Genomic DNA, 14,171 nt, shown 5'->3' with positions numbered 1-14,171 from the left:
TAAATTCTAAAATTTAGTTCTCTTTCCATAAGCTGAGAGCTTCCTATCATATCAGTATCTATGTTATGAAGTAAGGGGATTTAGGTAAAATGTTTTTTTTTTAAAGAATTATTTTATTTTATTTTATTTATTCATTCATTTATTTTTAATTTAACCAGGAGAGACACAGAGAGCAAGAGAGGGAAGGTGAGAAAGCAAGCCACCAGGTCTGGAACTTGAACCATGGTCAGCCATGTGGGAGTGTCCACTGCCTTAACCACCACACCACCTGCTGGTCCCAAAATGTTTTTATTTATCACAACTGCTGTTTCAATTGCCTTAGGACTTCAACAGCTTCATGGGAGTCTGAGAAATGTTCATGCATTGTGGCTAGCAGGTGGCATGGTGGTTAAAGTGTGGACAGTCCCACATGGCTGACCACAGTTTGAGTCCAGGACCTGGTGACTTGCTTTCTCACTTTCCCTGTCTCTCTCTCTGGTCAAATAAAAATAAATAAATAAATAATTCTGTTAAAAAAAAAAAAGAAAGAAATGTTAGTACATAAGGTAATTGCCTTAGCTGACTTAAAACTGTCCCACACAATGGTACTTATCAATCCTTAGTGAAGCCTTTTAAAAAACAAACAGATTGAAAACTGAGTTATAGAAGGCAAATGCAACATCTGCCTTTAGAACTCTCAATTCAGGAATTCTTTTAATTATGAGCTCTCACAGAGAAGTTATTTTTCTTTCTCAAAATCCCAGTGATGACAACATTCCTTACTCTACATTTGGCATTTTTTCATCATCACTGTCTACTCCATCTACTTCTGGTAAATCTACATTCTCATCATTACCCATGTTGTTTATCATCTCAGAGAAACGATCAGAATTAGACATGTCTTCATCTGAATCATCTTCTCAGTCTTTCCAATTACTGAAGCCCACACTAAGCCAATTAAGCTTCCCACTGTCTTTTGTTAACCTTGGCCATGACTGTTCAGATTCTCCTTTCTGTAAACAACAGAAAATTGATCTGTCCTCTGGGTCAGCAGGTGGTGTAGTGGTTAAGGCACTAGACTCCCACATGGTCAACTGTGGTTTGAGTCCCAGACAGCTTGAAACTCATAACAGGCAGGTGTGCATGTGTGTGCATGCCCAAAATCCTGAGAGGAGATAGGAGGAGAAGAGATGGCAGCATGAACATATCCCCTGGGGATGACTTCTAGCTTTCTGTCTCTCTGTCTCTTCCATGAGCATATGTGCTCTATAGCAAAAATCTCTCTAAAAAAATTCATCTATCCATTTTTTATGCTTAGAACCATTTGGATCAATACAGTGAAAAATATCAATTTCATGGGGACCAGCAGGGGGTGTGAGGGTTAATCTCTGAATACTCCCACATGGCTGACTACGGTTTGAGTCTCAGACTTGGTGGCTTGCTTTCTCACCCTTTCTCTCTCTCTGGTCAAGTTAGAAAAATAAATGAATGAATAAATAAAATTAAATGAATAATTCTAAAAAAAAATCAATTTCATGTAAATGTTTAAAATGATCACTTTTTCCCGAGGCAACAGAATGTAAGTTTGGATTTTTCAAAATTTACAGTAACATATTTATTGCCTTCAACAGAAAATTCAATGAAGGCATAGTCCCTTTGATTATACCACTTTGTAGACGAAGGCTGCATTATGAAGAGGTCAGGGAAATGGGCGATGGGTGAGAGAGCGTCACTGGTGGCGCTACTGGGCAGTGGACTCCTTGCCCATGTGCCCGCTCGCTGCCTGCTGCTGCTCACTCCTCTCAGGCGACTGTGGCAGCAGCGACCTGGGTCCCTTCAATGCACTGTGTGGAGAGAGTGGCTCTTCCGGTTGGGGAGAAGAGGAAAGTGTCACAGATTGCGTTTTTTTTTTTTTTTTATTATTTTATTGAACTTTATTTATTTTATTTATGTATTTATTTAATTTGACCAGACAGGGACAGAATGTGAGAGCGAGAGGAGAGAGAGAGAGAGAAAGGGAAAGTGAGAAAGCAAGCCACCAGGTCTGGGACTTGAATAGTGGTCCGCCATGTGGGAGTCCAGCGCCTTTATCCACCACGCCACCTGCTGGCCCCAGATTGCTTTTTGATAATGATGTCTTTCCTTATGGCTTTGGTATGGGACGCTTATGGGTGATAAATGGGAAACTATGTAAATGCGATGCATGTGCACACATTTATTTCAAGATTCATAGCTCACTTTGTTAAAAAGCTATAAATGTTTTAAAAATTATTTAATTTTATTTATTATTATTATTTTTTTATTTGCTATAGGCCATGTGGGCTCACCAGACACACACACACACACACACGGAAAGAGAGAGAGAGACAGAGAGAGAGAGAGAGAGAAAAGCAAGCAAATCACCAGGTCCAGGACTTGAATTGTAATTGGCCACATGGGAATCCAGTGCCTTAACCACTATGCCACCTGCCGGCCCTGGAAAGCTATAAACTTCTAAGAGTTTCATTAGAACCTGCTCAGTCCATTGTTCCAGTGTTAGAAGACTTTAAATAGGTCTGATTCAGTTTTCAGCAAACCTACAAGAAATCCATAGGGCTATCCTCTAACAGAGTTCAGAGAGTCATGTAGGAATTCTAACCATGCAGAAGGAGTCACCTCGGCAGTCAGGTGGCTCTCCAGGCAGAGTCTCCATAGGAAGTCCTCATTGTGGTGAATTCGGCACAATCCTTGTCCTGGGTGTCAACATGGCAGAATATGAAATCCAGTTTTGTCATTATATAGAGAGTAGATCTTTCTCTCTGGAGTGGACTTCCATTATTTCATGGGGCTTAAGACCTAGATGCCAATTCATTAATTTTCAGTGACAAGTATAGTCACCAAGGGCCCAGACGGTGACATGATGGTTAAGGGCGCTGGACTCCCACATCATCGACTGTGGTTAGAATCTCAGACCTGATGGCTTGCTTTCTCTCTCTCCCCCTCTCTGGTCAAATTAAAATTAGTTAATTAATTAACTAAGCTAAATAAAATAATTCTTAAAAAAAGGGGGGACCAGCAGTTGACATGGTGGTTCAGGGCGCTGGACTCCCACAGGCTGACTGCAATTCGAGTCCTGGACCTGGTGGCTTGCTTTCTCACTTTCTCTCACTCTTTTTCCTCTCACTCTGTCCCTCTATGGTCAAATTAAAATACATAAATAAATAAATTAAATTAATAAAGTTAAAACAATTTTTAAAAAGGAAGAAGTATAGTAACCAAGAAGCCTAGATTTTCTAGTTTACATATGAGAAGTCAAATTATAATCAGAGATTGTTTGGCGAGCTTGGAATCCAAACAGGCATCATCATCTGATTGGAAAGTTGAAGAGTTTATTGGTTAAGTTTTTTGTATGCAAGCACCAAAATACTCTGTTGAGTCATCTTAGTGGAAAAATAACTCTTTGGAAGTTCTTGGGTAGCTCACAGAAATGATGGGCAGGATGGGAACCAGCAGTTAGCGTAATGGCTATGTCACTGGACTCCCACATAGTCGACCGCGGTTCAAGTCCCGGACCCGGTGGCTTAAAACTCACACTGGGCGCGGGTACGTGCCCAAGATCCCGAGAGGAGAATGGAGGAGAAGGGATTGCGGTGTGACCATCCCCTCTGGGAGGTGATTTCTTGCTTTCTGTCTCTATGTCTCTCTCTGTCTGTCTGGTGAGCGCACGTGCCCTATAGTGAAAATCTCTCAAAAAAAAAGAAAAAAAAAAGAAAAAAGAAATGATGGGCAGGTTGGAAAACCATCCTAGAAAACAGTGGGAACTAAGAGAGGCTCTGAATGGCAGAGTGGACTATGGTCTGTTCAGTGTGCCACTGCGGCCCCAGCTCTGAACAGTGGATGCTGATGCTGTCTGTGGACTCTCAATGTTGATGGCTACTGCTGATCTTTTCAAATGCTCACACCTCCATGTATAGTTCCTCAACCCTCCTTGTATCTTTACTTCTCTCCTTCCAGATCAAAAGATCCTAATAGGAGCATCTGGCTGCTGAGTTTAGGGCATGTACATCTACACAGCTTTTAGAATGCTAGGAGAGAGAATATATGACCCCTAGACCTGTGCTTCTCAAAGCTGCTCTTCTTAATGGTGTCAAGCCATGGATCCATTACTTTTATTTAGTGACAAGGCGAAGAACTTGTGCTAGAATGTAAATCAATCTAGTGTTTATTGAGAAAGTTTTGCTATAGAAAGTGTCAGCTGAATTGAACATTGTGCCACTAAACAGAGCACAGTCTAGCTTCCCTAGACTTCATGGTGGGAGGCTGGGACCTGCCAGCAGGAGGCTCATCACAATAGGAAGAGTACTTAGAAATGGCATATATATACTGAACAAATATCCACTGCCAATGAGATCAGGCTGAGCAAGCCCGGTGCCTATTACCTTACCATAGAGATATCCCTGCCATTAGGAATGTGTAAGTCGTGTGGATCTGGACATATCCTTACCTGGCTGGTGCTTGGTTGGGAGTGATGATATTGACTCTCGCTACAGGGCAGGTCTCTACCCTCTTAAAAAGGGAAAGGTGGGGGGGTGACAGGTTTATTTCCATCTAAGTTGGTTAGTTGAGACTCCTCACTATGATGTTGGGCCAATGACCATTAGGTGACCTCGAAGTGGGGTCATCCTGTGTTTATTCTGAATCTTGCCCTTCTGTCTTTCACAGGCCAAATACTCACACACTGATGGAGTCATGAACAGTCCTTTACCCAGGAGTTCAGGAAATAATCACAATGTATAGAGTTGGGAGATGACATCAGAAGGGGAGCAACTGAGATCAAGTTCGGAGACTCTGCTTTGCTCTCGTGGTCCTTTGTACTATGTATACATAGAGGCAAAATCTTCACTGTCTAAGCCATGGTTGTATGTCTCAGGGAGATGTCTCTTCTTCCACTTCTCCTTCAGTCCTCTCTCAAGATCTTCCCCATCCAGTGCCCACTCCATCATCTCCCTAGGAATTGCTGACTCTCACAACAGAGCAGTAAAGTCCCCATCTCTTTTTGAGAATCTTTGAATTCAGACTCTCCAATAGCCGTGGGATGTGAAGAACTTTCCCCTCCACTTTAGCAAGTACCACAACAGTATGGTATGCTCTGGTTTTATGAATGGGGTTTAGAAAAGATGGTAGGTTGCAGATGATTTCTTTCTTAGATTTCTAAGAACGGAACACATCTGACCATCTAGGGGATTAATTGCTTTCCAAACACTACTTGGAAATTGCATAGTAGCATCAATATGGCTCTGGAGCTATTTCTAGTGTGAATGCTGCATTCCTTGCTTATGGTAGCTTAAGAATCATGCCAGAGGTATGCACATGCATGCCCCAAATCCTGAGAGGATAAATGAAGGAGAAGGGATTGTGGTGTGGTCATCCCCCAAAAGGGGTGCTTTTAAAAATTTTTCTCTATCTCTTTGGCAAGCATATGCACCTCTTAGCATTTTTAAAAATGTAGACATAAAAGTATAATAAAATACTCTATATGGTAAATGCTAAAGGATGAGTAGAAACAAGAAGTGTTACTAACTTTGAAAGATTAGTAAAGGCGACTTAAAGGAGTTAGATCTTGATTTGGTGTTGAGGGATGGGATGATAATGTTAAGAACTGTGAAAGACCTGAAATTTGATCCTGCGTATAAGCTAACAGGTTAGCCTGAGAGTTTCATGGATATTAACTGAAGATATAAGACTCTCCAAGACAAGGACTTTATTGCTCACAGCACAGCAAAAATGAACCAGATTTTTTTTTCTTGTTTTGAAAGAGAAATTTATAGAAGGAATAATAGGGAAAAATAAAGAGATCAAGAAGTACAACTTGTTCTGAAACAGAAGTAAGAATCTCAATTGGGTTTTGATACAGCAGATGTGGCCCAGACGGTAGGGCTAGTTACATACACAATTAGCTCTAAGAGGAGGGCTGGCTTCCGGCTCATTCCTTATTCCTCTCTCATGGCTCACTCCTGCTGGCCTTGGTCTTCCATTTCTATAGAAAGCATGAGTTCAGCTGCTAAATGAAACACAACGAATGAAGGATTGTTGCTTGAGGGTTTGTTTTCTCTCAGGGTCACTTTCCCTTAGTTCTGTGCCATTTGGTATTATAGCCGTGAGCTATAGGTGGCTATTAAGCTCTTAAAATGTGACTAGTCTGGGTTGAAAGGTGCTGCAAGTGTAACGTAAACACTGAATTTCAAAGACTTATTAGAGAAAAGGGAAATATTTCATTAATATATTAGTATTAATTACACACTGAAATGATTTTTTGACATGTTATTTAAACAAAACATTATTAAAATTAATTTCACTTATTTCTTTTTACTTTTTTTTTTGAGAGATTTTTGCTTTAAGGGCATGTGTGCTTGCCGGCACACAGAGAGACAGAAAGTGAGAAATTACCCCCCCGGGGGGACAGCCATGTCATAATCCCTGCTCTTCTTGGGATTTTGGGCATGGACACACATGCCCCAGTGTGAGTTTCAAGCTGCTGGGTCTGGGACTCAAACTGCAGTTGGCCATGTGAGAGTCCAGTGCCTTAACCACTATGCTACCTTCTTGTCTCTCATTTTACTTTTTTTTTTTTCCTTTTACCATAAGATGCATGTCCTCACCAGAGAGAAGGAAAGTGAGAAATCATTCGTCAGGGAAGATGGCCATGCTGCAATCTCTTCTCCTTCATTCTCCTTTCAGGATTTTGGGCATGCATGCACATGCACTCGACATGATTTTGTAGCCACCAGGTCCAGGACTCAAACTGTGGTCAACCATATGGTAGTCTAGTACCTTAACCACCATGCCACCTGCTGGTCCCTACTTTTTTTTGATTGCCAGAGGACACGTGCCCTAGATAGACAGGGAGAGAGAGAGAGCACCCTCTGTGATGGGGTGCGGTCATGCTACAATCCCTTCTTGTCCATTTCTCCATCTTGTTGGAATTTGGGGTATGCGTACACACATGTCTGGTATTTTTCCAAGTTGATAGAGCTAGGACTCAAACTGTGGTTGGCCATGTGAGTTTCAGCTCCCTTAACTACTAGGCCATGAAACCAGCCCTCTTTTCATTTTTTCAATATGTGGCTATAAGAAAATTTAAATCACACATGTGGCTCACATTTGTGGCTAACATTTGTGCTTCTTTTGTGTTATAGGGCATGTGCACTCACCTGAAAGAGATAGAGAGAAAGAGAGAGAGAGAGAGACAGAGAGAGAGAGAGAGAATGAGAAAGCACCATCCCAGGGACCAGCAGGTGGCATGGTGATTAAGGCACTGGACACTCCCACATGGCTGAGCACAGTTTGAGTCCCGAACCCAGTGGCTTGCTTTCTCACTTTCTCTCTCTCTCATTCTTTCTCTGTCTCTCTGGTCAAATTAAGTGAATGAATAAATAAATAAAGTTAGATAATTCTTTAAAAAAAAAAAAAGAAAGAAAGAAAGAAAGCACCACCCCAGAGGGATGGTCACGCTGCATTCTCTTCTCCATTCTCCTCTTGGGATTTTAGGCACACAAGCACATGCACCCAGCATGTTTTTCAAGACACCAGGTCTGGGATTTGAAACGTGTAGTTGGCCTTGTGGGATCCAACCGCCTTAACCACCACACCACAGGCTGGCCCACTTGCACCATATTTCTATTGAACAATGCTGCTTAGGCATATTTGAGTAAGAGAAGAGGTTCCCTTGAGCCTTCCTTATTATTCTCCAAAGGCTGTGTTATTGATTTCCCACACTGTCATGGGCCACAGATAGAACTAAACTGTTTGATCTTCATTTATTTGATTTGCAGGGAAGGTTTCTGGAACAATAAAGTTATTTGCAATTTCTATCCTCTTAGATAAGGATATTTTGAAATAGTAAAGTCATGCTGATGAAGACAGTACAGTGATATTAGGGAAACAGGCTGAATAGAAAAGTCAAGTTAGTGAAGACAGTGAGCTGAGTGCTCCTAGGTGTGGTTTGACAGCCTAAGAAATGCTGAGGTGAAGTAAATAAAGTCACGAAGTAAGTAAAGCAAAGAGTTTATTTGGGCCAGGGTTGAGGATAATCACCTGGGTGTCATAATATTCAAGACTTAAAGATGGTTTTAAAGGTGAAAATCATGAATGGGTGGGGGAGCATGTCATTGTTTGACAACGTTTTATATTTTTCATAATTGGTCATAAAGCCATAGCAAGGGGTATTGTACAGCAATGACTGGCTAAATACTGTGAAAATGGGAACAGGATGACCTCATAGCTACCTGATGTCAAGAATCTTTTTGTTTTAAAGAAATTATTCTTTTTTTATTATTTAAAAATTTTTCTTCTTTTTTTTTTGTACATTTGATCAGTATACATCATTTAGTTTGCAAAAAGAATTTACCCAACATGAAACACACCTCAGACCAGCCCAGTTGAGAATACTATACACATCATCATCAACAGGTAATAAACCATGACTGTGTCCCACAAATGTCTTACCTTTCTAGTTTTTCTCCCTAATTTCCTTCCCTATACTCTTCCCCTCTCCCACCCAGCATACTTAATCTTAAAGTATGGACAACAGTGAGTCTGACACGTTGTTGAGAAAAAAAAAATACATTTCGAAAGTTACAGCAAAAAGGTTATGTGACTGGGGCTTCCATGTTCATTGTTTTCCTAAGCCTCATATTTCTTGGGCTGACTTACCTTGCTGTCTTAGGTTCTCGTCCACCGCAGGACATGCCTGCAGTCTGAGTTATTCAGTTTTCAGGGCTCCAGAAGGGTAGTCTTGAACACTCAGTAGTTTACAGGATAGTGGCGTGGAGTGCTCACAACCTGTACACAGAAACATTGCTTGCCTTAATTTGGTTTTTCCCCCCAAACAGACCCCAAGGCAAGGGTTTGACTGCAGGTGATTATTTAGGAGATGATTGCCAGAAGAGGGGCAGGGAAGATGGGAATTCATGGAGTGGGTTACTCTGTGAGCAACAGGGGCTTAATTCCTCTGGGGACCTTCTGAGAAACTGTAGGTCATTCATTCATCTCCACACTTCCAGCTTGCTCCAGGCCAGGTGAGCACATTCCTTGGGTGGCCAGTGAACACCCTCAGGGTGAATCCATTAGCCTTTAAGAGAATTTTCTCTGTAGGTGGCACCTTGGAAAGTCCCAAGAGTATCTACAGTACACCTTCAGCATCTGCTACACGGCCCAACCCAATGTCAGACCCATAGTAATGCTTGGTAGTTATAAGGGGGCTTCAAAAAGTGTGCAGAAAAAAATGGGATCAAAATATGAGTTCATTTTGGTCCAAACAAAATTTGAAATATATACCTAAGATTTTTTCATAATATGCATTTCTATAAACTTTTTTCTTTTTTTGGAGAGATTTTTGCTATAGGGCGTGCGCGCTCACCAGACAGACATAGAGACAGAAAGTGAGAAATCACCCCCCGGGGGGATGGTCACGCCGCAATCCCTTCTCCTCCATTCTCCTCTCGGGATCTTGGGCACGCACGCACACGCGCCTGGCGTGAGTTTTAAGCCACCGGGTCCGGGACGCGAACCGCGGTCGACTACGTGGGAGTCCAGCAACATAGCCATTATGCTAACTGCTGGTTCCCCATTTCTATAAACTTTTTGACAACCTCTCGTATTTATGAAATGGAAGAACACATGTCACTTAAGGACAAACTTTAGCTCTCAGACTACAATCTAAACTTGATGATGATGATGATGATGATGACCAATTCCTTAACTACCCCATATGGCAAGGCCGGACCTTCCATAATAGTTAGCACCTCAATAAATATGCATCCACCTTTTCTGCTGTCATTTTTTCCTTTAGATCTACGAAGAATGAGAAAATGGTGAATCACTGATCCTTTTAATAGAAACTCCTTTAGTTTCATGAAGACCAGTCATGGAGACTAGAAATTAATTTACAAAGGCAGAACAAAGTTTTTATGAGGGAAATACTATCCCTGCCCTTCCTCGTTAGCAGGGAAGGTTGGAGAGTTGGGGCATGGGCTGATAGATGTGTTCTTTAATTACAGAACTGCTTGTTTGGACATCTTTTGTTGTTCATTGTGATTTATTTTTACTCTGAAAATGGTGTCATAACCCAAAGAGATGTTATATTGGTGAGAATGTCAGAGATGGCAGTATGCTCCATAAGTGGTTAGGGGGCTAATTTGGAACAAGTTGTTGGGATGGAGAGTAGGCTGCAATTCTTGAAATCACATAAATAAAGGCCTGATCCACAGTGTGTGAAGACCTTGGCAAAAGGCAGTGCGAACATCAGAGGGGGAGAGAGAGAGAGAGAGAGCGAGTGAGCGAGCTGATTTAGGAAGAAGCAAACTGAAGAACTGAAGTATGGATACTCCCCTGTCCAGAGGTAAGACTTTCAGATAAACAACGAAGCAGAGAAAGGGCTATTCAGCAAGCAAAAATTTATTAAGCATCTATCATATATTAGATATTGTGCTAACATTATATGCCCAGCTACGACACAATTAAATAGCAGTTGTACTGGGCTGGGCCCATAACCTAATGGTTAAAGTAGCCAGATCCTGCATGGGCAAACGCAGTTCAAACCCAGCCCTGGTGATGATTTGAAAACCATGCTGGGCACATGTGGCTTTGCCTCAAATCCCAACTTAATGAAGCATCCCATGGGGGGGTGCTTTCTCCTTCTCCCTGTCCTTCTTTCTTTCTCTGGCAAGCACACATGTCTTCTGGTAATTAGAAAACAACAACAACAACAACTATATTAGGGGCCGGCATGTGGTGTGATGGTTAGGGGCACTGGACTCCCACATGGTTAACTGTGGTTCAAGTCTCAGACCTGCCAGCTTATTTTCTCACTTTCTCTCTCTGTCCCTCTCTGGTCAAATTAAAATAAATAAATAAATAAATAAATAAATAAGGTACACTCTTTTGTACACACATACGTTTTCATTTCTCTTGAATCTGTACCTAGAGCAGAACTACTGGGTCATGTGGTAATTCTACGTTTAACATTTTGAAGAATTCCCAAGGCATTTTCCCAAGCAGCTGCACCATTTTATATTCCTACCAGCAGTGAATGAAGGTTATAATTTCTCCACATCCTATCAACACTTTTTATCGTCTGTCTTTTTGCTTATAGCCATTCTACTTGGTATGAAGTGATATCTCATTATAGTTTTGATTTAATTTCCCTGATAACTAATGATGTTAAACATATTCTCATGTGCTTATTAGCCATTTGTATATTTTCTCAGGAGAAATGTCTATTCAAATCTTGCTACTCCCATTTTTTTTAGTGTGCAGGGTTTTGTTTTTTTTTTTAATAGAATCTCACTATGTAAGATCCTTTTGCCTCAGTTTCCTAAGTAGGGGACTGCAGGCATTTAACAATATGCTTGGCTTTTTTTTCTTGAGAGGCTTTTTGCTATAGGGTACCAATATGCTTTCCTTTTTTTTCTTGAGAGGCTTTTTGCTATAGGGAGCATGCATTCACCAGAAAGACAGAGAGAGACAGTGACACAGAAAGTGAAAAATCACCCTCCAGGAGAGATGGCCATGCCGCAATCCCTTCTCTTCCATTCTCCGTTTGGGATCTTGGGCACGCATGCACATGCATCTGGCATGAATTTAATCCACTGATTTTGAGATTTGAACCACAGTTGACTACATGGGAGTTCAGCAACATAGCCATTATGCCAACTGCTGGTCCTTGTGCCTGGCTTTTTAGAGTAGGGGGTAATTGAATCCAGATTTGGTTATTTTTAAGTTGAGTTACTAGTTTTTTTTATTGTTGAATTGTAAGTTATTTATATATTCTGGGTACCATTCAGACATATGATTTGCAATTTTTTTCCCTCTATTTTGTAGATTATCTTTTCACTTTCTTTTTTTTCTTTAAAGATTTATTTATTTAATTCCATTTGTTGTTATTATATTTTAATTTGACCAGACAGAGACAGAGAGACAGAGAAAAGGAGAGTGAGAAAGCAAACTGCTAGGTCCAGGACTCGAACTGCAGTCAGCCATGTGGGAGTCCAGCATCCCAACTACCATACCACCTGTTGGCCCCATCTTTTCACTTTCTTGATGCTGCCCTTTGAAACACAAATATTTCTAACTTTGGGTCAGCCCCATAGTGCAATAGTTAAAGGAGCCAGATCCCACATGGCTGACTGCAGTTTGAAACCCTGCCCTTATGGCTTGTCTAACATGTTGGGTACATGTAGACATGTGCCCAAAGTCTTGACGGGATGGAGAGATGGAAAAAAGAGGATTGCAGCATGACCACATCCCACTGGGGGGTGATTTCTCTTTCTCTGGCAAGTGCATATACCCTCTGGAAATTAAAAAAAAAGTTTCTAATCTTGGGGCCGGCAAATAGTGTGGTGGTCAAAGTGCTGGATGCTCCCACATGGCTGACCGTGGTTCAAGTCCTGGACCTGGAGGCTTGCCTTCTCATTCTCTCTCTCTATGTCCCTTTCTGGTCAAATTGAAGAAGAAGAACAAATAAATAAAATTTAAATAAATACAGGAATAACAAAACTGAAAAAAAAGTTTCTAATCTTGATGACATCCAATTTATCCGTTTTTTTTCTTTCATAACTTGTGCTTTTGGTGTTTCATTTAAAAAGTCATCGTGTAACCCAAGGTCATAAAGAAGTACTCATATGATTTCTTCTGAGTGTTTTATAGTTTTACCTCTTGCATTTAGGCCTGTGATCCATATTAAGTTAATTTTTCTATATAATGTGAGGTAGGGGTCTAACTTCATTTTTTTGCATGTTGTACAGTCATCTTGGCACCATTTGTCAAAAAGACTATTTTTCTCCATTCTCCTCTTGTCTTTCTTGTAAAAAATTAGTAGACTATAAATCTAATAATCTTTTTTATTTCTTCACTCTCAATTCTATTCCATTGGACTATGTGTTTACCTTTGTGCTGGTATCACAACGTTTTGATTTCTGTAACTTGTTAATAAATTTTGAAGTTGAGAAGTATGAGTTCTCCGACTTCATCCCTCTTTTTCATATCGACTATCATAAGTCTCTTATATTTCCATATGAATATTTACTTATGTTTTCCCAGCATGAATACAATGTATCTTAGTCCAGTCAAAGATATTATACACATTATCATTAACAGATCATTTTCTTTTTAAAAAATACTTTTATTTTTAATATTTATTTATTTAATTCTATTTGTTGGGTTAGGACTGAAACTGCAGTCAACCATGTGGGAAGCCAGCACCTTTAACCACCATGCCACCTGCTGGCCCCACAGATAATTTTTCTTATGAAATTTAGAATCAGCTTGTGAATTTCTGCAAAAAAAAAAAAAGGAAAAGAAAAAAGGAAAAAACTTTTTCTTTCAGGCTAAAATGTTACTCAGAGGGAAACATTTTTAAATAGACTTCTTTAAGGACCTTTACCAACAAACTCTGTTCTCATTTAACTGCTCAAGGTGATTCAAGTATTATCCAAAGTGGGGTGTATAGAAAAATAATAATGATTTAAAAAAGTTAAAATTAGAAAAAAACCACAAAGATTACTTTTAGACTTTAAGTAATATATTTGCCAAATTGAATTGTTTTTGGGTACTCAAGTTTCATTCATTCTCATGTAAAGTGTTAATATGTTTATTTTACCTTACAAATAAAGTATATCTGTTAACACCTTTGCTGATAATACACTGACATTGATTTATTTATAACCCACAGTTCACTAATGTATTAAACCTCCCCCACCTTCAGCTTATTCTATTTATTATAGTGTAGTTGTGTATACTATGTATAGAAAGACAAAGGATAGGACAAGGATGATAAGAATTTGTTAGAGAACTGGTATAACAGTCTGGTAAGGCCAGAACCTGTCTTCAACTGTATATTCATGTTCTAATGTGCTTCCTCAAGTATAAGATGTTAAATAGATTGGTAGTGTCATTGAATTTTCTTTATGATTATGTAAATGTATATAATGATTTTTAATGCCAAAAAATGTTTTCAGGGAGATTAAATTGCGCTTTTTTACTCAGATGTTACAAAACTGGGGAGTGCTCCTTAATATAAAATATTTTGAGTGAACCATTATAATCACCCCAAACTCCAGAGAAACAAATGTATTTGAGTGAAAAAAGCAATTGAATTTCTTTTTCTTTTCTTTTTTTTTTTTTTTTTTTGGGAGGTTTTGCCTTTAGGGGTGGTT

General features: G+C 40.0%; 1 pseudogene; it reads right to left on the bottom strand.

Annotated features, from left to right (window-relative positions):
- Positions 1-758: 758 nt before the first annotated feature.
- LOC102485813 (prostaglandin E synthase 3-like) lies at positions 759-1,668 on the bottom strand (annotated as a pseudogene).
- Between the last annotated feature and the right edge of the window lie 12,503 nt (positions 1,669-14,171).

This window comes from Tupaia chinensis, unplaced genomic scaffold (assembly GCF_000334495.1).
Source record: "Tupaia chinensis unplaced genomic scaffold, TupChi_1.0 Scaffold000567_1, whole genome shotgun sequence".
In the NCBI taxonomy this organism is placed as follows: Eukaryota; Metazoa; Chordata; class Mammalia; order Scandentia; family Tupaiidae; genus Tupaia; species Tupaia belangeri.
The sequence above is the reverse complement of the archived record's forward strand: the minus strand, read 5'-3'. Positions and strand labels throughout refer to the sequence as shown.